Below are 20,939 nucleotides of genomic sequence, written 5' to 3'. Positions count from 1 at the left end.
TCAACATTCCTGCCCCTCTACCTATCTGCATGTCATCTGCAGACTTGCCACAATCCCATCATCCAATCAATAAAATGCAATGTGAATAGAAGTGGACCCAACACCGACCCCTACAGAACGTCACTAGTCACTGGCAGCTGACCAGAAAAAGCACTCTTTATTCCCAATCTTTGCCTTCTACTATTCAGCCAACCTTCTATCCATGCTAATATCTTCCATAGGCTCTCATCTTGTTTAGCAGCTTCATGTGCGGCACTTTATCAAAGGCCTTCTGAAAATTCAAGCAAATAAAACATCTTTACCTATCCTGCCGTTTATTTCCTCAAAGAATTCCAATATATTTGTTAGGCAAGATTTTCCTTCACCAAACCATGCTGACTTTGGCCCATTTTATCATGTGCTTCTTAAGTACTGGGAAACCTCATCCATAATAATGGACTTTAAAATCTTAACACCAAAAACTGGCTAGGCTAACTGGTCAGGCTAACTGTTCTAACGATCCCCCTTTTTTTGCCTCGCTTCCTTCTTGAACAGTGGAGTAACATTTGCAATTTTCCAGTCCTCTAGGACCACTTCTAGCCCCAGTGATTACTAATACCCACATAATCTCTAAAGCTACCTGTTTTAGACCCTAGTCCACCTAGTCCAGGTGACGTATCCACCTTCAGACCTTTAGCTTACCAAGCACCTTCTCTTCAGTTAATCGCAACTAACTAACTTCTGCCCTCGGACTCTCTTGAATTTCTGGCACATTGTTGGTGTCTTCCGTTGTGAAGACTGACTCAAATAACTTATTCAATGCATCCGCCATTTCTTCATTCACCATTACTACCTCTCCAAGGGTCCAATATCAACTCTTGCCTCTTTTTTACTCTTTATATATCTGAAGAAACTTTTGGTATCCTCTTTTATATTATTGACTAACATACCTTCATATTTAATCTTTTTCCCCTTATTGCCTTTTTAGTTGCCTTCTGGTTTGTAAAAGCTTCCCAATCTTCTAGTTTCCTGCTAATCTTAGCAATATTATATGCCTTCCCTTTCACTTTTATGCTGTTTTTGACTTCCTCTGTCAGCTTATTGCAGTTTACAGCACTTGCTGGAGGTGTGTTGAAAGCATTATTACAAATAATTTACAGCAGATAGCACAGCAACTTATGAAAGACATCTAGGCAAGAAGGTTTGAAGGGCTATAGGCCAAATGTAGGCAAATAGGTCTAGCCCTGAATGCCAAGCTTGGACAAGATGGTCTGAAGGGCCTGCTTCGTGTTCTACAGCTGTATGACTCTATGAAGCAAGGCTATTTGGTCCTATGTATCACACTGGTTCTCATGTTACACGTGAATCTCCTCCAATTCCCATTTAATCTAATCCTATCAACAGAACATTGCAATCTTTTCTCCTTCGTGGATTTATCCAGCTTTTCCTGCAGAAGCTTTTATGCAATTAGCTTCAACTACAAAAAAAGGCACAAATTGCTTTTACCAGCTTCCCTCGTCCAGCCCAAAAGTATTTGGCGATCCCGATAAAATTATCCATTGGGACTTTGCACTCGAGTGTCATGCTGGCGAGATTTGAAATGGAGTCTCCAGAGGAGGTCTTTAACTCATAAACCTTCTCACCCAAGAGCAAAGAAGGGGGCGTCAAAAAATAAAGGGGATGGATTTTTTTTTTGGAAAGAGGACAGAAAAGGTATTGGTGGGTATTAGGAAGCCGGAAAGGCGGCGTGGCATGTGTGGGGATGGGTGAGGTAGGATAGAGAGGACCCAGGGAACTGAAGTGTTGGGAGGGAATGAGGCCGGAGCCGCATTCATCGATTGGTTTCTGCCGAGAGTAAACAAGATACACACACATCACCTCCAGCCAGAGCCCTGCAACCCCACTAAACCCCCGGCACTTCGGCTGCCTACCGGGGCCTGTCCTCCCCCGGCCCACTCGCTTTCCCTCCGGCGCTTCGAGTGAAGCTCCCCCTACGTCCACCGCGCTCCTCCGCTGTCGTGGGAAGCTCCCCATGCGCCCGCTCCATTACGGCCGCCTGTCCGCCCGCGCGCAGCTTACGTTGACAGAAGCTCTGCCCGCCGCCGCGCGCCGGTTCCGTTAAGACTCCCCGCTCGCTCGCCTGCGCGCCGCTCACATTGATGGAATCTGCCCGCCGCCGCGCGCCCTGTGCTGTGCGTGCCCAACCTCGGGCTCGAGCTCCGCCAGCCGAGCTCTCAGATCGGCAGTTGACAACAATGCGACACTTCCGCCTCCTAGCGTCGGCCGGGACCGTCCCGAATGACGGCCGATGGTGAAACGATCTCAGCGACTCATGTCCGACCTTCTGTGGCGGAGCCCCACATCAACGAGAGCCGTGCTGAATTCACATAGCATCCTCAACTTGGACACAGGTCCAATGCAGCGTTATGGATCGCGGGGTGCACTTACACCAGGCGAGGAAGCCCGTGGACAAGATTTCTGCAGAGCGTGTTAAAAGTTAGAGAGATTACGCTCCAGAAAATTGTCTTTCTCATAAGATCACAAATAGATTTGAAAACAAATAATAAATAGATTTAAAATGTTTAAACCAATGCAAGTGCAGGTCCTCCCCAGGTTATGTTCCTGAGAACTGTTCGACAGCAAGGACCACGTTTAGCTCAATGATTTAGTTCGTGACCTGAACCAAGACCCCCTCGCAGCAGAATATACCAGTCTTACAAACACTCGTTCCTATATCTCGACTGCACATAGGTCCGGCATTCGCAACCAGGGGATGACGTGTATATGACAATTATAAGTTTTTCGACTCTGGATAAAGATATGGAAATCGGTGTCAATAGGTCATTGACACTTTCAAGCATACTCTTCCATTCATTAAGATCAGAATTGCTCAAACTGAGTCCTATTTTCAGTCATCACCACTTCCATTGATTGCACCAATAATCTGAAATGAATTCATTTTCAAATCAGTTTGTCATTTACACCAGGTATAATGAAGGTTCTTATTCGCTTGAAGCTCAGAGTAAACACTATTAATGATAATGAGATACAATAATAAATATGAAATAATAAACAGTAGCATGGTGCAAAGATTGTAGTGCAAAAAAATATGACGTGTAACAACAGAATAAGGTAGAGCTAAGAGTAAGAGAATGTGGTAGGACATCTGGGAATGAATGGGGTGTAAAACAAGCCATTGGTTCCAGACTCAATGGAGAAGATGCTATTCTCATGTCTAGGCGTTCGGGTTTTCGAGCTTCTATATTTTCCCCCGAACAGAGAAGTTAGTAAAAGGAATGACATGGGTAAGAGGCATCCTTGATGATACTTCTAGCCTCCCTGATGTAATGCACCTTGAAGATGGACTGGATGGAAAGAAGTGAGGAGCCTTTGATGGACTGGGCCATGTTCACTACTCTATATTTTTGTGTGAAAAGATTCCTACACCTCAGATTCCTATTAAATCTTTTCCTCTTCACTTTAAACCTATGTCCTCTTGACCTGGATTCCCCTACTCTGGGCAAAGGACTCTCTATGTCTACCTGATCTATTCCTCTCATGATTTTATACACCTCGGTAAGATCATCACTCATCCTCCTGCGCTCCAAGGAATAGAGTCCCAGCCTACTCAACGTCTTCCTATTGCTCAGACCCTTGAGTCCTGGCAACATCCTCGTAAATCTTCGCTGTACCCTTTCCAGCTTGGCAACATCTTTCCTATAACATGGTGCCCAGAACTGAACACAATACGTCAAATGCGGCCTCACCAACATCATATTTATATAACTGCAACATGACCTACCAACATCTATACTCAATACTCTCACTAATGAAAACCAATGTACCAAAAGCCTTTTTGACCACCCTATCTACGACTTCACCTTCAAGGAACTATGTACCTGTACTTCTAGATCCCTCCGCTCTAAACACTCCCAAGAGCCCTACCATTTATTATGTCGGTCTTCCCAATGTTAGACTTCCCATATTGGACTTCCCAAAATGCAACCTCTCACAATTAGAGTCATAGAGTGATGCAGCATGGGAACAGGTCCTACGGCCCAACTTGCCCACACTAGTCCCACCTGCCTCTGTATTAAACAATTCTATGTATTAAATTCCACCAACCATTCCTCAGCCCACCTGGCCAACCAAACAAGATCCTGCTGCAATTTTTCACAACTATCTTCACTATCTGCAATACCACCCACTTTTATATCATCTATAAACTTGCTAACTTTACCATGTATGTTCTCATCTAAATCTTTAATATAGACTAGACCAAGTGGACCCATTGGGCCCAAACCTCTCCTGCATTGGTGCAGCACCCTCTCCTCCCCCCTCCCCCCCACCCCTCTCCCTCTCCCGTCCCCCACTCCTCCCTCCCCTTCTCCCCCTCCCTCCCTCCCTCTCCCCCTCCTGTCCCTCCCAATCCCCCTTCCCCCCTCCATCCCCCTCAACCCCCCTTATCCTCCCTCCCTCCTCCCCTCTCCCTCCCTCCCTAGGAGATAAATTTAAACTTTAAAATGTGAATAACTTTAAAAATATAACACCGATTTCAATGAAACTTCTTCCATTAGCACCAAGGGGATGACGGTGAGTAAGGTGGGCCGAAAATTGTTATGCTATTGTGTACCGTTTTGGCTGTAGTTCAGGAACAAATAAACAAACAAATGAGAGTTTTAGTATATAGATGTCAAACAACAATGGACCCAGCACCGAACCGTGAGGCACACCACTAGTCACAGGCCTCCAGTCTGAGAAGCAACCTTCCAACATCACGATCTGCTTCCTTCCATTAAGCCAAATTTCTATTCATTCAGCTATATTTCCTTGGATCCCATGCAATCTATCCTTCCAGAGCAGCCTACCGTGGAAACTTGTTGAATACTTTGCTGAAGACCATAAATACATCTACAGCTCTGCCCTCATCAACCTTTTTGGTCACATCTTCAAAAAACACAATCAGATTCAAGAGACACGTTCAAAACCATGCTCACTATGCCTAATCAGCCCTTGTCCATCTATCTGCATGTATATCCTATCTCTCAGAATACTCTAGTAACTTTCCAACTAGAGAAATGTTAAGCTCACTGGCCTATAGTTCCCAGCCTTTTCCCTGCAGCCCTTCTTGAATCGAGGCACAACATTTGCCACGCTCCAATCTTCCGGCACCTCTCTTGTATTTAATGGCAACTCGTCAATTTCAACCAGGGCTCCTGCAATTTCCTTTCTAGTTTCAAAATAAGCCATTCTCCCTTATTTTGGTGGATGTTTCTACAATATCTTCACAAGCAGAGTGTCTTGGAATACCCCCCTTCACTAAGGGGCAGTGACTGTTCTCGTGTCATTAATCTCAAAACCAGCACCACATAAATGAGATGAGATTCAGTCACTCAGCCTGTTTTGGAGTACTATTGGTTGAGGGAGAAAAGTTGACTTCTGGACAGGGAGAACTAGCTTCAAATAATTTCATCCCACCACTGGAAAAGACAAACAGCGATTTGGTCGCTTTCAAAGTACCACACTTCTTTACACCATAAGATATCTTTGGTCCTCCCTGAGGTGCTATCAGATAACATTACTAATCTAGGTCAGACTTAGATGCCAATGTGCTATTAAATTTTATAATACAACATAGATTTCTGGCCACAGTTTTCTGCAATGATTTTATTTTCATTGGGTAGGAAGGAACTGCCGATGTTGGTTTAAACCAAAAGTTGACACAAAAAGCTAGACACTCAATGGGTCAGACAGCATCTCTGGAGAAAAGGAATAGGTGAGGTTTCAGACTGATGAAGGGTCTCGGCCAGATATGTCACCTATTCCTTTTCTCCAGAGATGCTGTCTGACCCGCTGAATTACTCCAGCTTGGTGTGTTTATCCTATTTTCATTGGCATTGATTTACTTGAGAACCAAAGATCTTTTAACAGCTGGAAAACGGAACCAAAAATATTAGAAAATTATCGCTCTATAAGAATTAAAGAACTTGTTCAATTTTCAGTAATCCTTAGCCAAGAATATCTGGTTCAGGAATCAGACATTTAAAACATTCCCTAGTCTTCTGTCGATTGCTAAGATGTGACTGAAAATAACCACGAGACTCACAATTAATCATTATAAGAGTGATAATGGGTGAGGAAACTGTATGAACACTTGCTTTTCCTTTCATCGTAATGTTTTACATTTTCCTAAAGTAACAGCAAATGGGAGAAGCACCAGCTGATCCTGCAGGTGTTAAATAGTTCTTCTGATTCATCTTATGGTGACACTAGCAAGGAAGCAAAGGGGAGCACAATTTAGAGTAGTAATTGCCAAAGATAGGGTCAGTCCACTGAGCCATCAATTCACTTCCAGAAAGGAAAGGCTGTCATTTAACTTAAACCCTTTCATGTTAAGATTCCTGCATGAAACTAGGGTCATCAAAGATGAAAAATAATTTTAATAGATTTATTTTAATTGGCCAAAGTGCCCATTTAAAAAGAATGTCATCTTAATTGAAATTGATTGATAATAGTTTTCCTTTGGCTCGGGCATTTGTCGCACTTTGGCATTCTGGGGTGCAGGTTCGGCCAGTTGGTTGGATGAGTGCTGAAAACCCAAAAGCATCAGCAAGAAGGTATAAAAGTCAAGTAAACAATTTGCATTTAAGATTTTAAAAAATAATCTTTATGCTCCATGGCACTTAAACGCCAATTCCAGTTAACAGGAAATTATTATTTCTTTTAAAAACAGATATTGTCCTTGAGCCTATCAATTGCTTTCATGGATCTCTGACCTGAAATCCTAACTCAGTTTTTCTTTCCACAGGTACTGCCTATCTCAAGCAGTGATACCTTTTCCCTACTGGAAATCTTTGGGAATGAAAACATCAGATCTCACCTGGGCTTTGGGAATTGGGCAAGGGAGCCATCCAGTGGCTACTTCTGCAAAGTGCATCTTTCTCTTCAGTCGCAGATTTTATCTCATTACTAGATCAAGTGGACCCGTTGAGCCCAAACCTCTCCTGCATTGGTGCAGCACCCTCTCCACCCCTCCCCTCCCTCTCCCCCATCCCCCTCCCTCCCTCCTCCACCTCTATGCCCCCCTCCACCTCCCCCCTCTCCCACTCCACCCCCAACTCCCCTTATCCTCCCTCCTCCCCCCCCCCCCCCCCCCGTTCCTCCCCCTCCCTCCCTAGGAGATAGATTTAAACGTTAAAATGTGAGTAACTTTAAATATATAACTCTGTTTTCAATGAAACTTCTTCCATTAACAACAAAGGGACGATGGTGAGTAAGGTGGGCCTAAAATTGTTGCGCAATTCTGTACCGTTTTGGCTGTAGTTCAGGAACAAACAAACAAACGAGTGGGTGGGGGAAGGGGGTGGAGTGGGTGAGTGGGGGGAAGGGGAGTGGGGGTGGAGAGGAGGCGAGGGGAAGTGGGGGAGGGGAGGGTGCTCGACCAATGCAGGATAGGTTTGGGGGAGTTTTAAGGAGGGTTGAGGGGGGGATGGAGTGAGTGGAGGGGAGGAGGGGGGATAAGAGGCGTTGAGGGGGGATGGAGTGGGTGAGGGGGGGGAGGGGGGATGGAGTGGGTGAGGGGGGGGGGGGAGGGGGGATGGAGTGGGGGGGAGTGGAAGAGGGAGAGGGGAGGGTGCTAAGCCAATACAGGAGAGGCTTTGGGTCCACGGATCGCTCTGGCTACAGCACTGGTAGCACGGGGCAGAGGTGAGTGGCTCCCTCTCCCCTTCCCTGTCCCCCCTCAACCGCCCACGGCCCCGGGGGACACTCTCCGCCTGGCAACGGGCTTCGTCAGTTGGAGGGGGTTGCTGGGCCCACAGGATCGTCAGTTAGGGAGGGTTGCCCCAGGAGAGGCCCGCAGGAGAGATTTGGAACCAACGGGTCCACCTCAGTCTAGTAATAAACTAAAACCTAAATCGATGGCAAAATGGACAACTTTAGTTGTAATAGATATCTACCTGTTAATTTGTTGCAGGTGGTCAATATCTCAGTCATTATACTCACAAAAGCTGGCAGTGCCAGGGCAAGCTATTTCGCTACTTATCAGAGCCAAGTTTGTGCTCCTACATATTCACACGGTAGTACCGCAGGCGGTCACATTGATGAAGACAGATTGGCTCAGGAAGATGAATGCCTTGCACCTCCACCACTGCTTATTAATTGCACAGACAAAGGACATTTCCAATATATACAATTTCTGATCAGCTGAAAAGGAAATAATTCTTGAATAATGCAATAAAAATATAAAATGAGCTAAATATCATTTTCTTTTAGGATACAAAATATATTGCTCTTATATTATACAACATTATGACATTTAAAAACCTGCAAAAAATTCCAATCTTTATTTTTACTCTTAGGCAGCATCCTCAAGTAGGCATCACTACTATGACATTTACAAAGGAACATACATACTGCATATGTGCCTGAAAGATGTGCCTTGGTCTCTTTGAGGAATGAAGATGGTGTCTCCTGATTAAAAGCAGACTAAAATAAAGAAAATAATTGAATAGTTTAGTTTAGAGATACATCGCGGAAACAGGCCCTTGGGCCCACCGAATCTTCACCGAGCAGCGATCTCTGCAAATTAACACTATCCTGTAACACTATCCTGTGCACATCCTGTACAAATTGAGACAATTTACACTTATACCAAGCCAATTAAGTTACAAACCTGTACGTCTTTGGAGTGTGGGAGGAAACCGAAGTCATCGAAGAAAACCCACGCGGTCATGGGGAGAACGCACAAACTCCATACACACACATACACATAGGGCGGCACGGTAGCGCAGCGGTAGAGTTGCTGCTTTACAGCGAATGCAGCGCCGGAGACTCAGGTTCGATCCTGACTACGGGTGCTGCACTGTAAGGAGTTTGTACGTTCTCCCCGTGACCTGCGTGGGTTTTCTCCGAGATCTTCGGTTTCCTCCCACACTCCAAAGACGTACAGGTATGTAGGTTAATTGGCTGGGTAAATGTAAAAATTGTCCCTAGTGGGTGTAGGATGGTGTTAATGTACGGGGATCGCTGGGCGGCACGGACTTGGTGGGCCGAAAAGGCCTGTTTCCGGCTGTATATATATGATATGATATATGATATATGATAACTCTACTGCTGCACCACAGTGCCGCACACTTGCAAAATGAAATAATACAATGAGATTAATACAATGATAATAAATAAGATCATCTATTATTTCTCAGATTAATTGACAGAATGTTTCAGATATTTCCAGATGAAGTACAGTTCAATTTTCTTCTACCCTATTATAAATAAAATATCGGGCTCAGTATAAACAAATATTTGAACTACAGCAGATTTATGTAGGGAAACATGGTGCTAATCAGGCAAAAAAAATCGGTCTGGCAAACAGCAGTAAGTTAGCTGGAATGGTATGTTGCCTACGCAAAAGCAACAGGGACATGGTCTGCATTAAACCCATTCTTCAATCTCTCTTAGCTCAGTAATTTGGCATTTTTTGTATTGTTTGCTGCTTGTCTTCTGATTTCTTTATATTATACTGATTATCAAATGGGCCCTATTGTCCTGGATCTGGCCCACTTCTTAGGCTTGCTAACTGCATTCTTCATCCAACTGCAATTACAGGAATTTCTCAATTTACGGATTTTCGCTTGAACATCACTGACTCTTTAGTGTGTGCATCCTTAAAATACAAAGTTATTTTCCATCATAATGAATAGCATGTCACTTTCTGGGTATATAATATACAAATATTTATTTAACAAAATATTTTCCCAATAACACTAGCCATTTGTAAATCCTGTATTGGTTTGGAAGTGGTGTGGAGCAAGCTCACCCAGCCCCCTCATCTGATAAGCTGCCAGTGATGCAGGCCGTGCTCTGAGCAGTGAGCGTTCATGAGTCCTTGCCCCCAGAATGCCCTGACAGCCTTCACCAGTTTGTCTGGTGTCAAAGGATTTAACAGTATTTGAAAGTCTCAGATTAAGTTGTTTGCAAATGATCCAAATAGATTAAAATAATCTAAAAATAAATAAAATATATATTTAAAACAAACACAAAAAATATTAAAAGCATGTTAAAATGCAATTACTAACAAATATTTTAAGACATTAAGATAAATAAAATAATTCTTACCTGCACATCATTCAAATGAGGATTGGAATGTTTTCTTTCCCATTCTATTTGATCACAAATTATGAAAATATTGACTAGAGGGATAGTCAAGAATCAGACAAGCGGAAACCAAAGATTTTGTTTTCCAACTGTCTTGGTAAGGTTGGCACTGAAAAGGTCAAGATGCCAGGAAAAGAGCATTAGGGCGGTTGGCAGTCATGTGAAAAAATCTCCTGGAATATGTACAAACCAATCTTACTGACCTAGAATAACCCACATTTTTCCTAATGCATCTTTTAAAAACCTGACTGAAGAAGGATGGCAACATGTTGCTAAAACAGAACTGTTACTGACACAGCCCTGTATGATCAGTGATTTCCATACAGTGAAAGGCAATGCAGGCACAGGTACATGAGAGAATGGTGTTTATGTAGTTACATGCTCTATAACCTGAAAAGTGCTCCTGGATGGATGGAAATACTGGCTTTCTATCTGTTCGAACCAGGGAGACATTTTACTCCACAACTCTTTTTTATCCAACAGCTCGGATTATATATCACTTGGATAATCAATGGATGGGAATCCTCAGGGACAACAAATATTTCTTATTATTTCTTTGGAGAGCTGCAACATCCTTGCTGATAAACAAATCTGCTCAGCTACATTGAGAATTTACAAGGAAGTCTAAAGTTTCTATACAATTCATTTTATCTACTATCCCAATTTGCTGATAATTGATCAGTTAGAAGTTTGGAAACACACAGATTCCTGGAGAGTTGTATGTTTGTCATTTTTCATATATGACTTGGATTGACTCCAGCAACATGCGAAATAGAAATCCGCTTCGACAGAGAAAAATTAGGAGGAAAAAGAGTTAAAGGGTTGAAAAGGCACTGAATTGCTGATGGACTAGACTCTGGAATCATTTTTTCAGACTGCAAAAAAAGTGTTAATCTGCCACTATCGCCTATGGTTTTGGAAGACCGGGTTTAGATATAACAAAACTTCTTTCATTGCCCTCAAGTTGTTAAAACCTGCGCTGAGAATGAGTTAAAGCAAAGTTACAGGACCAGACCAATAATGTCCCTTTAAAATAAAAGTTGTTAGGCAAAGCTTTTGTCAGGGTCCAAACTTTGCAGGAGGAATACTCAAAATAACTTTAAGTCCAGCAAGTCAGCCCCCTCTGATTAACAGAAGCATGAAGAATTCGTTATTTCATATTATTGTATGATCAATTGTTTGATTGAATTATATTGATGTTCTGCATATGTTCATTTAGTATGAAATAAAACTGTTTTATAATTTGCACCAGTCCTTGTTTTGCCAGATGATTTCTAAGTTCCCTTTTGAAAAAAAATGAATAAGCTAAAATGAGTGAAAGAAAAAACCTCTTGTTCAGATCATGTGTCATTATATAAGTGGTTGTCGGGCAGGATAGTTGCAACATTGCAATCAATTTAGGCGACTGGCCTACACTGCTGTAGCTGAAGGAATACATAAAACAAAATTATAAATTTGTAACTGCACCTGAAGAACATGAAATTCCTTAAAATTCACAGGGAAGTGAGAATAGAAGTTATTTTAAAATGTTTATTAGATATTGGCAATAAATATTAGCCTCGCTAGCAATGCCTCCACACCATAAATTAATTTTAAAAGAGTCCTACTCTTGGAATCTACTTTTAAAAAAATCATTTTTGGAACAGCTTAACAAATTGATTCATGAGAACTCAAAGAATGTCTAGCCATCCATATACTTCCACTGTATAATCATGGCTAACTTCCATTAAAAAACTCACAAGTAGCTGAAATGTAAAAAGGAAATGTGGAAAGTTCACACCAGTTTGGGCAGCAGTTTGAAGAGAGAAACAGTTTAATGTTTGAAGTTTATGTCCTATCATCAGATACTTGTCTTTTCTTTCTAAAGTGTTGTTCTTCAACACAGTTAAATGACAAATCTAATTGGGCAATGGGCTTGACTTCAACCTCCCCTCCCCCCCCCCCCCCCCACCCCCCCCACCACCACCCTGCCGACTCCCTATCATTGCAAACATTCATCAGCATTTTCAATGGATGTCATCCCTTCACTTTATGAATTTGTTCCTCCAAGCTATATTTACTGTCGAAGTCACATAGTCTGCTTGTATAGCTGTCATTTGGAACATTCCTGACTGTGAATGGTTTGAAGCACACTTTAATTATTTAACATTATTCTTATTATACAGAGCAGTTTGTTCAGCTGGTAAAAAGCAATCTGCGAAGTTCAAGCTGCGGGAGAAAAGAATCCTTGCTGCATTAGTTCTGAAATTTCCTGTTTATTTACTGCCACATGTTTATGTTCTATTATTGTGAAGTTTTGCTTCTGTATTCGACAATTGTGATCAAATTAATAACTCTGCTAAAACCATAAATAAAAGTTAAAACCAGACATAATGCTTTGAGTCTTCCATTCAGCTCAGATAACATTATAAGAGCTTAATGAACCTAAAATACTGGACATACTCAACAGCTCGTAGCATTTGTAGAAAGAGAAACATTGTTTACATTTTTGGTCATTGAGGTAGTCTTGCTTAAAAAATTACAAAGTTAGAAACTGCAGATGTGGAAATCTGAATAAAATAATATGCTGTAAATATTCAGTGGAATGGACAGCATAGAGAAAGAGAAACACTTCAAGTCTTTCATCAGAATTGCTTAAATGCATGATAACCAAAAACTTAAAATGTGATAATGTTTGATAGTGGATATGAAACAAAGGATGCATTTAGTCAATCATTGTGGAACCAAAGAAATAAGAGAATTTAAGGAATTGATAACTTAGGACAATATCTCATACCGACCTCCCCTCCCACCAGGGCAAATACCATTCATTAACCTGCAATGAAGAAAATGCCTCTATTGGGAACAATATTCTGTTAATCAACATGATATCATAATTTGGAATCTTCATTGTTGTTTTAACATAACTGATTTTCAATTTGGTAAAAATATCTTTCTTGATTTGCTAATTTAGCAAAAACATCTCTTTTGGCTTCTAATCTTTCATCTGAATTACTCAATGGAAAATAATAAATCATAAAACAGCACTGTCACCAATTAATAAACTAGCAGTAGGAGGAAATCAGAGGAAATGAATCTAGAGAATAATTTAACACCAAGTGCTCTGTACTACCAAATTTTGAGAAATAAATTGAATTTTATATCAAAACTTGCACTGTTGAGATCATGGTACCCATTTCAGAATAGTTTCAGATGTGTTAGTTTCCACAGTTTAGGATCTTTTACATTAGATATTCTCTTCTATTCATAATTGCTGATCACTCCAGTGAATTGATTTTACATTCCCCATGTGCAAGAATACATTATTTATTGCACAGTGTTTAATTATACAATAGTATGAAACAAGTATTTAACACAGAACCTTTATGTTATATATCAGTTCTCACTGAATATATTGTACTAAGCTGAGCTATGAATTCTCTTTTCCGAAAAGAAGACTAATGAATTGACTGCCGGTTGAAAATTCCACATGTACAATTTGAAAAATTACCCATTCAAGTGACACTTCAACCCCTGAAGCTGACAACCCCAGAGAGCTCAGCTATTGAAAAAAATATCTTCCTTTCAAACTACATGGAAGCAGCTGTCAAAGTTGCTACCCAGTCTTAGGATCTGCCATTTCAAATGTGGATAAATCCCATACCTTTCACATATAGAAACAATATATATTAATAGCCAAGTTGTTAGGCTAGTAAATGTGGTCACTTCAGATTCTTGCCCCTTGAGGATTTCAATGTTGTGCAAGCAAAACTAACATCAGAGCACACAGAGTTGTACTGCTAAGAATGTCTGCAATCAGGCATGATACAAATTTAACTCTTTACACTGCTGATGAAAAGACAAGTGCAGATAGAAGACTTTTCTCATTTTTGGTTTGCAATCTGACCAGTAACATGATGCAAATGGTGGCCTAGTGGTGCAGCAAGTAGAACTATAGCATCTCCAGTTATGTGGGTTCAATACTGATGTTTGGTGCTCCCTGTCTGGAGTATGTACTTTCTCCCTGTGACCATGTGGGTCCCAAAATCATACTGGTTGGTAGGTAAATTTGCCACTGTAATGTTGTGTAGACGAGGGGAACAATCAAGTAGAATTGATGAGAATACAGGAAGAATAACAGAATTAATATAAATGGGTATTTGATGGATCTGTGTGGACTTGGTGGACTATGACTCTGTGGCTTGAAGCTAATAATAGGTATTATCCAGCCTTCCAGTCACCTTTCCTAGGACCAATGTTAATTTTAACAATGCAGTCTCTCCATGTAAATGGAAACTTCAGCACACTACTGGCTGTATTCATCCATTTGCTGCTCAGGAAATCCAGAATAATCAGTAATTTCACTCATACAGCATATTGCCTGACAAACCTGTAACTGCACGTCACATCAGTGCCTCTTCACACATGCTATGTCTTTTTAGCAGACTATCTATATATTGGCCCAGGAATATATAGCTGAAGGAAAATGCCATTATGAATTTAGAACTGGACGAACATCCATGTTTTAATCTTACAATAGGATCAAGATTTTTTGTTACTGTTCAGCAAGCAAAATTTACCTTTCCATGTAATGGTTTATTGTTCCATAAATTCTCCACCAACTATTGAGACATAAATTTTGAATTCCTCCTTCAGTTGCTTGTTGTAATTGGCCAAAGCCTCATTTACACATGGATCCAGAGTTTCCGCTGATCTTCCACCAGAGTTACATCAGTTGGGAAAATTCCTTGAGGACATTTCTGGATCATGTTAAAAAAAATCAGTAGGCTAAGTCAAATTTCTCAGAATTGGCAAAGTTACCCAATTAAATTAGTTTTTAATTTTTTTTTACCATTTTGGTATTCTTTTCTGATTGGATTATTAAACATCAATATTAACAAAACTGGAATAACTGAAACATTAGGGTTTTTTTAAATTCCAGAAATCTTTGATATAAAATGCTAAACTCACTGCTTGCTTGCCAACAATTTAAGAAAATGTGTATTAACTGCAGCCAATTTTGAAGTGGTCTTATATCAAAACTAATATTTTCATAAAAGAAAATACTCCAGATGTTCAACCGAAAAAAATACCCACTGGCTTAAATGTTTCAGAGAAACCAGGAATAGAAAAGTTGAGAGCCTACTGCTGAATATGTTCTTAATCCTATTTATAATATCACATGTTCTCTTGGTAAGATTATGCAGAAATCTAACCAACGACTGAGATGATATAACTACCTGGCAATTGTATTCCTTATGTACAGAATAATGCATGAGCTACTACAGTTTAAGAAAAATCCAGAGCAAACAGGGATATCGAGGTTTTTGATGAGATAGTATATAATCTCAGAAGCATGCACATGTTCTCGAGAAATCAGCCTGATTCCTTTTGATGACAGGAAATATAAATGCAGCCTCTCTCAATACCAAAGTAGCAAGATGCAGCTTTCGGTTTGGCTTTTAAATATAACACCAAGCTGCCTTGCCTTCCAAAGGGGGATAGAATTCCCCTTGTCCCATTCTACCTTCTTCCATCTTCTCTTCCATATTCAAATATCTCAACTATAATAGCTGGAATAAAACTGGTGGTGGCCATACTAAACCAATAATTCAACCATTAGTCAGGCAACAAGTCTATGTAGGTTGGGATTATGCAAGGAGAAAAAAAATAATGACTCAAATGAAATTGGAAGAAAATTATTACACGGGAAGGAAGTGCGACAACCAAAATAATGGTTCAGATAGTGTTTGACCAACACATGTCTGACATTTCCATACCTCTGTACAATCCCTAAGGCTTCAGTAAACTTTGTTGACCTCTAGGCTGTAACTGAGCTCAAGATCATGTTGCTAATCTGCTGAGCTTTCCAAGATTTTCCGCCATTAGGATTTAAGGCCATTCAGTGCAGCGGATCATCTGCAAGCAGAAGAAACCACTTCAACTGCCTGGCTTGATGGGCGTTTTACAGCTCTATTGAATAGTATTGCAATAGATTTGCCAGTCGTTGCTAGATTAAGCTGACTGTCAGTTATGAAATGTATTTTCTCATCATTGTAGGACACAAGCTCCACCACTGGAGGGTGTTGAGTCCAGCAGTAGATCGGGAAATCAGATGATTTGGTATTGGCATTGCCATCTTACTTCTAATGCAGTCTGCACATCAATACTGCAATGCACTGGTGTGGAGGTTAAGATTATGCAAAGCAGTGAACAGAGCCGCACTAACACTTGTTTTACAAAAGTTGAGTCCATTCTGGCCCTTTGTATTGACATTTTTCCAGTTTATGGAAGTTTAGACTTAGTTTGAAAGAATCATGAATGGCAGCCAGTTTAAGTATTTTGAAATAAATCCCCATTGTTGATTGAAGTATGTACCACTTCCTTCACTTCAAATATTTTGTATAACTTTCTGCCAGAATAATTACAGGTGGATTAGTTAAATGATACGATCTCATCATCACAATCAGAAGTCATCCAAGTAATCTGTTCTCGGCATAATAATTTTGCTGGAAAGAAGCTGATTTTTTTTACGAGGATATGGCTCCAGAATTGTGTTGGCTGACCACACATACCTCACCTAATGAACATACTTCACTTCATGAACCTTGCCGAACTCCAATTACTGGATCATATTCATGAGTGGAAACCTTGGCTGGTTTCTCACTCCGCACCCGTGCCCATCACCATATCCATAACCCAGTGGTTCCAGGGCTGGTTATATAATTCTCTCAATATAATTTTTAATATATTTTTTGTCATATGTGCTGCTCAGCTCCACGGTGAATAAATTTCCTGGGACAATGAGGATTCTGAGAATTGTTCCGAATGACTAACTTTTTTATGTGTTTTCAAGTGTTATTGCAAGGTCAGATTTTTTCTTGTTTCAAGGACAAAATGCATTACACTGAGTGAATCAACAGATGGAATTAAATCAGTCAGTACCAGAGTGGGATGTGGTGTCCCATCTCTCTGCCCTGTGATTGTAACCCAGCAGCTGTATTCATAATATTAGCTAATATTTGTGGAATGGAAAACATTAAAAAGTTACTTATCTACAGCAGAAAGTTTTTTTCTCCCTCAACTCTTGAAACCCTCAATTGTAATCACCATGCCATGGTTAGGTGGATGTGAACCCAAAGAGTTTATCAACTTCTGACAGTTATGTACCGTATCTGGTCATGCGGTAAAATGAAGGAGCAGTGATCTAAGTAAACACACAATGCCCTTTCTCCAGGGCAAATTTTCTGGGCAAATTTAACCAGCTGTCTCATTATTTTCATTGAACAAGCCTCAGAACACATGCTGTTAAAATTTAGTACTTTGAAAATATACATCCTGGACCAAGGAAGAGAGTAAAAGCAATAGAGACTTGCTTTCTGATTTATGTAACTGCACACTGTTATGGTTCAGAATTATTGCTTGAGATTGACCTGACATGACCCTTCCATTACTTTCCTTTTCTACTGCAGCTTCATTTAATACATCTTCATAATGACTTAAACCTAATGAGTAAACAATGCCACTACCACCTCTGAAAAACTCCTTTACTTTTATGTAGTTGACACCAATATTAGCGGCATAGTGCACAGTGAGGAAGGATATCGAAGTTTACAACGGGAACAAAGTAGGCAATGAAATGGAATTGATTCCTGATGAGTGTGAGGTATTGCACTTTGGTATGTCAAACCAAGGCAAGACTTACACGGGATAAGGTAGAGTTCCATGCGTGTAGCAGAACAGAGCTGTTTGGGAGTACAGATGCATGGTTCTCTGAAAGTGGCAGGTCAGGTGGTCAGTGTGGTGACGAAGGCTTTTGGCATGTTTGCCTTCTTTGAGGAGGGCATTAAGTACAAAAGTTGGGACATCATGATGCAGCTGTACCAGTTGTTGATGAGACTAGGAGTACTGTGTGCAGTATTGGTCACAATGCTTTCGGACGATTGTCATTGTTGTAAAAGGTGCAGAGAGATTGACCAGGGTGTTACCTGGGCATGCAGGCTGAGTTATAGGAAAAGGTTGGATAGGCTGGGACTTCCTTCTTTGGAGCATAGGAGGCTGAAGGATGCCTTTATTGAGATGTGTAAGATCATAAGGAGAACACAAGGAATTGCAGATGCTGGTTTACAAAATAAAACACAAAATGCTGGTGTACCTCAACAAATCAAGCAGCATCACTAGAGGTCATGGATTATTGAAGTGGGTGTGGGACAAAACCTGGTAAGTGGATACAGGGCTGGGGGTTTGATTTGCAGATGGGTGGAAAAAAGGCTTGAGATGAAAAGGAAACAAAAGGGTGCGGTAAGGGGGGGCAGGATAGGGGTGCATTGGGTGTGCACTGTTGGGGCGGCATAGCGAAGAGAGGGGGGCAGAGAGATTTAATGCGCTTGGCTAAAGTGAACAATATTTTTCTCATGATAGAGAATTCTAAGTCTAGAGAGCCTAGGCTTATGGTGAGAGAAGAGAGATTTAAGAAGGATCTCAAGGGCAACATTAACAATCAGACGTTCGTGAATATATGGAATGAGGTGCCACAGGAGGCTGTAGAAGCAAATACAATTACGACTTTTAAAAGACATTTGGACAGATATATAAATAGGAATGGTTTAGAGGGCTATGGTCCAAATGCAGGCAAATGCTATACCACCACCAGGAATTTCTACTAGTTCAGAACCCTAAGAATATAAGTAATTATTGGTTGCATGCAGGAGAGCCTGTGTCAACTCATTTTCAATTTTGTGCTGTTGATGGGTATTTTCCAGTAGGCTAAGCACCCGGGTACCATCCTGGGAGCAGTAGCTGCTACTGTCAACCCTTGGCATTATGCCTGCAGAGGAGACTGGCGAAGAGAATCAAGCACTTCTGACTGCTAACATGTCTTCCGTTGGAAAGCATAATTTCAGAGCAGAAGGATGTAGGGGTATAAGTACATAACTCCCTGAAAGTGGCGTCACAGCTAGGATGGTAAAGAAGACGTTTGGCATATTGGTCTTCACCAATCAGGGTACTGAGTTATAGAAGTTGTGGCGTTACATTACAGTTGTACAAGATGTTAGCCACATTTCGAATATTGTGTTCAGTTTTGGTCAATTTGCTATAGGAAGAACATCATTAAGCTGACAAGAGTTAAGAGAAGATTTACAAGGATGTTGCCAGCACCCGAGGGCCTGAATTATAGGGAGAAGTTGGACAGGCTAAGATTTTATTCCTTGAAGCACAAAGAGGCTGAATGGTGATCTTACAGAGGTGTATAAAATCATGGGGGGAATAGATATGGTGAATGCACACAATGCAGAGATAGGGTGAATGCATAGTTTTTTACCCAGGGTAACTATATTAACCCATTAACTACATCCAAATTCTACAACTCACCTACATACTAGGAGCAATTTACAATGGTTAATTAACCTACCAACGTGTACGACATGTGGGACAAAACTGGTGCACGTGTTTGTATATAAATAAATGACTATTAATAATAGTTCTCCAAATGTCATAACACCCATATATGTATCCATGGAAAATTAAAATGGGAAACTATAGGCCCAGACAGTTGAAAAATGCTGAAATTGACCAAAGGGTTTATAGCAGGTGTTTAAAAAAACAGAATCGACAAAGTTTTATGAAAGTGAAATCTTGTTTGGAAAATGTTCTGGAAATCTGTGAGAATGTATCAAACAAGATAGATAAAGGGGAAGCAATAGATTTAGTTTATTTGATAAAGTAACACATAAAAGGTTATCACATGAAAATAAAGGTACCGGAGAGAGGCGACATTTTTCAGGCAGCATGCAGGAGAACATTCGTCTATACACATCTATATACTAAAACTCGTGTTTGGTTGTTTGTTTGTTCCTGAACCACAGCCAAAACTACACGCTAGCGCAAGGGGGGGGGGGGGGGGGGGGGGCGGGAAAGTGGAGGGGGGGGGTGGGTACTGCACCAATGCAGGAGAGGTTTGGGCCTAATGGGTCCAATTGGTCTAGTACCTTTTAAAGCTGGAATCTGTAGCTAGTAGTACTGCAGTAACAAATGGGCTTTTAAGCCATTTATGTACATGAGCGATCTTAAAATCACTTACAGTCACAGCCCACCATCAAAACCATTTACAAAAGGCACTTCCTCAAGAAGGCGGCATCTATCATCAAGGATCTCCACCATTTGGGTCATGCCCTCTTCATGTGGCTACCATCAGGCAGGAGGTACAAATGTCTGAAATTACAAACAATCAGGTTCAGAAACATTCCTACAATTAGCAGGTTCTTGGATTGACCTGCACAATCCTAATCCAACTTCAACAATAAAATATTGCAAACCACTTCTTGCACTACCATGGACTTGTTTTTTAATTATGTATTTTTTGTACAAATAGCATGTTTTGCTCAGTCTGTTTTGTAGAATTGGTGTAATTTATGTATAATTTAAATATAATTTGTTGCTGCATGTAGAGTCTATGTGCCTGTGTTGCTGTTGTAAATAAGATTGTCATTGTACCTCTACCTCACTGTACTTGTGCATGTGATAATAAACTAGACTTTGACTTTGCCAGAAGAAGGCATGGGATTGGGGTAGTACTGTATATCAACATGGGCAGTGGATACATTAACTAACAAAAAACAGAGTAGCCCTATAGAGGTTAGCTCCAGAGTGTCAATTAGTAAGTAATGGGTTGCCATAGGGATCAGTGCTGGACCCTTATTCGATATTAATCACTTTGCTGAACGGATCAAATATACTGCAGACAGGTTTTCTGGTGATCCAAAGATAGATTGGCTAGAAAATTGTGAGAAGCACACAAAAGGCCTGTAAAGGATAAACATAATTAA

General features: G+C 40.8%; 1 protein-coding gene across 6 annotated transcripts in view; it reads right to left on the bottom strand.

Moving 5' to 3' along the window:
• fam20b (FAM20B glycosaminoglycan xylosylkinase) overlaps positions 1 to 20,212 on the bottom strand; it is an 89,628-nt gene extending 69,416 nt beyond the window's left edge. The window contains exon 1 of one of the 6 annotated variants that reach the window (XM_078407424.1): positions 20,195 to 20,212. The gene's annotated coding sequence lies outside the window, so the exon portion shown is untranslated. Of the gene's footprint in view, positions 1 to 1,485; positions 1,498 to 1,910; positions 2,039 to 2,058; positions 2,296 to 7,983; positions 8,002 to 20,194 lie in introns of those variants that run through there. The other 5 variants (XM_078407425.1, XM_078407426.1, XM_078407422.1 and 2 more) reach the window with 5 other exon arrangements.
• Between the last annotated feature and the right edge of the window lie 727 nt (positions 20,213 to 20,939).

The sequence above is a fragment of the Rhinoraja longicauda genome, chromosome 11 (assembly GCF_053455715.1).
Source record: "Rhinoraja longicauda isolate Sanriku21f chromosome 11, sRhiLon1.1, whole genome shotgun sequence".
Taxonomy (NCBI): Eukaryota; Metazoa; Chordata; class Chondrichthyes; order Rajiformes; family Arhynchobatidae; genus Rhinoraja; species Rhinoraja longicauda.
Note: the sequence above shows the minus strand (reverse complement) of the source record. Positions and strands in the feature narration are given on the sequence as shown.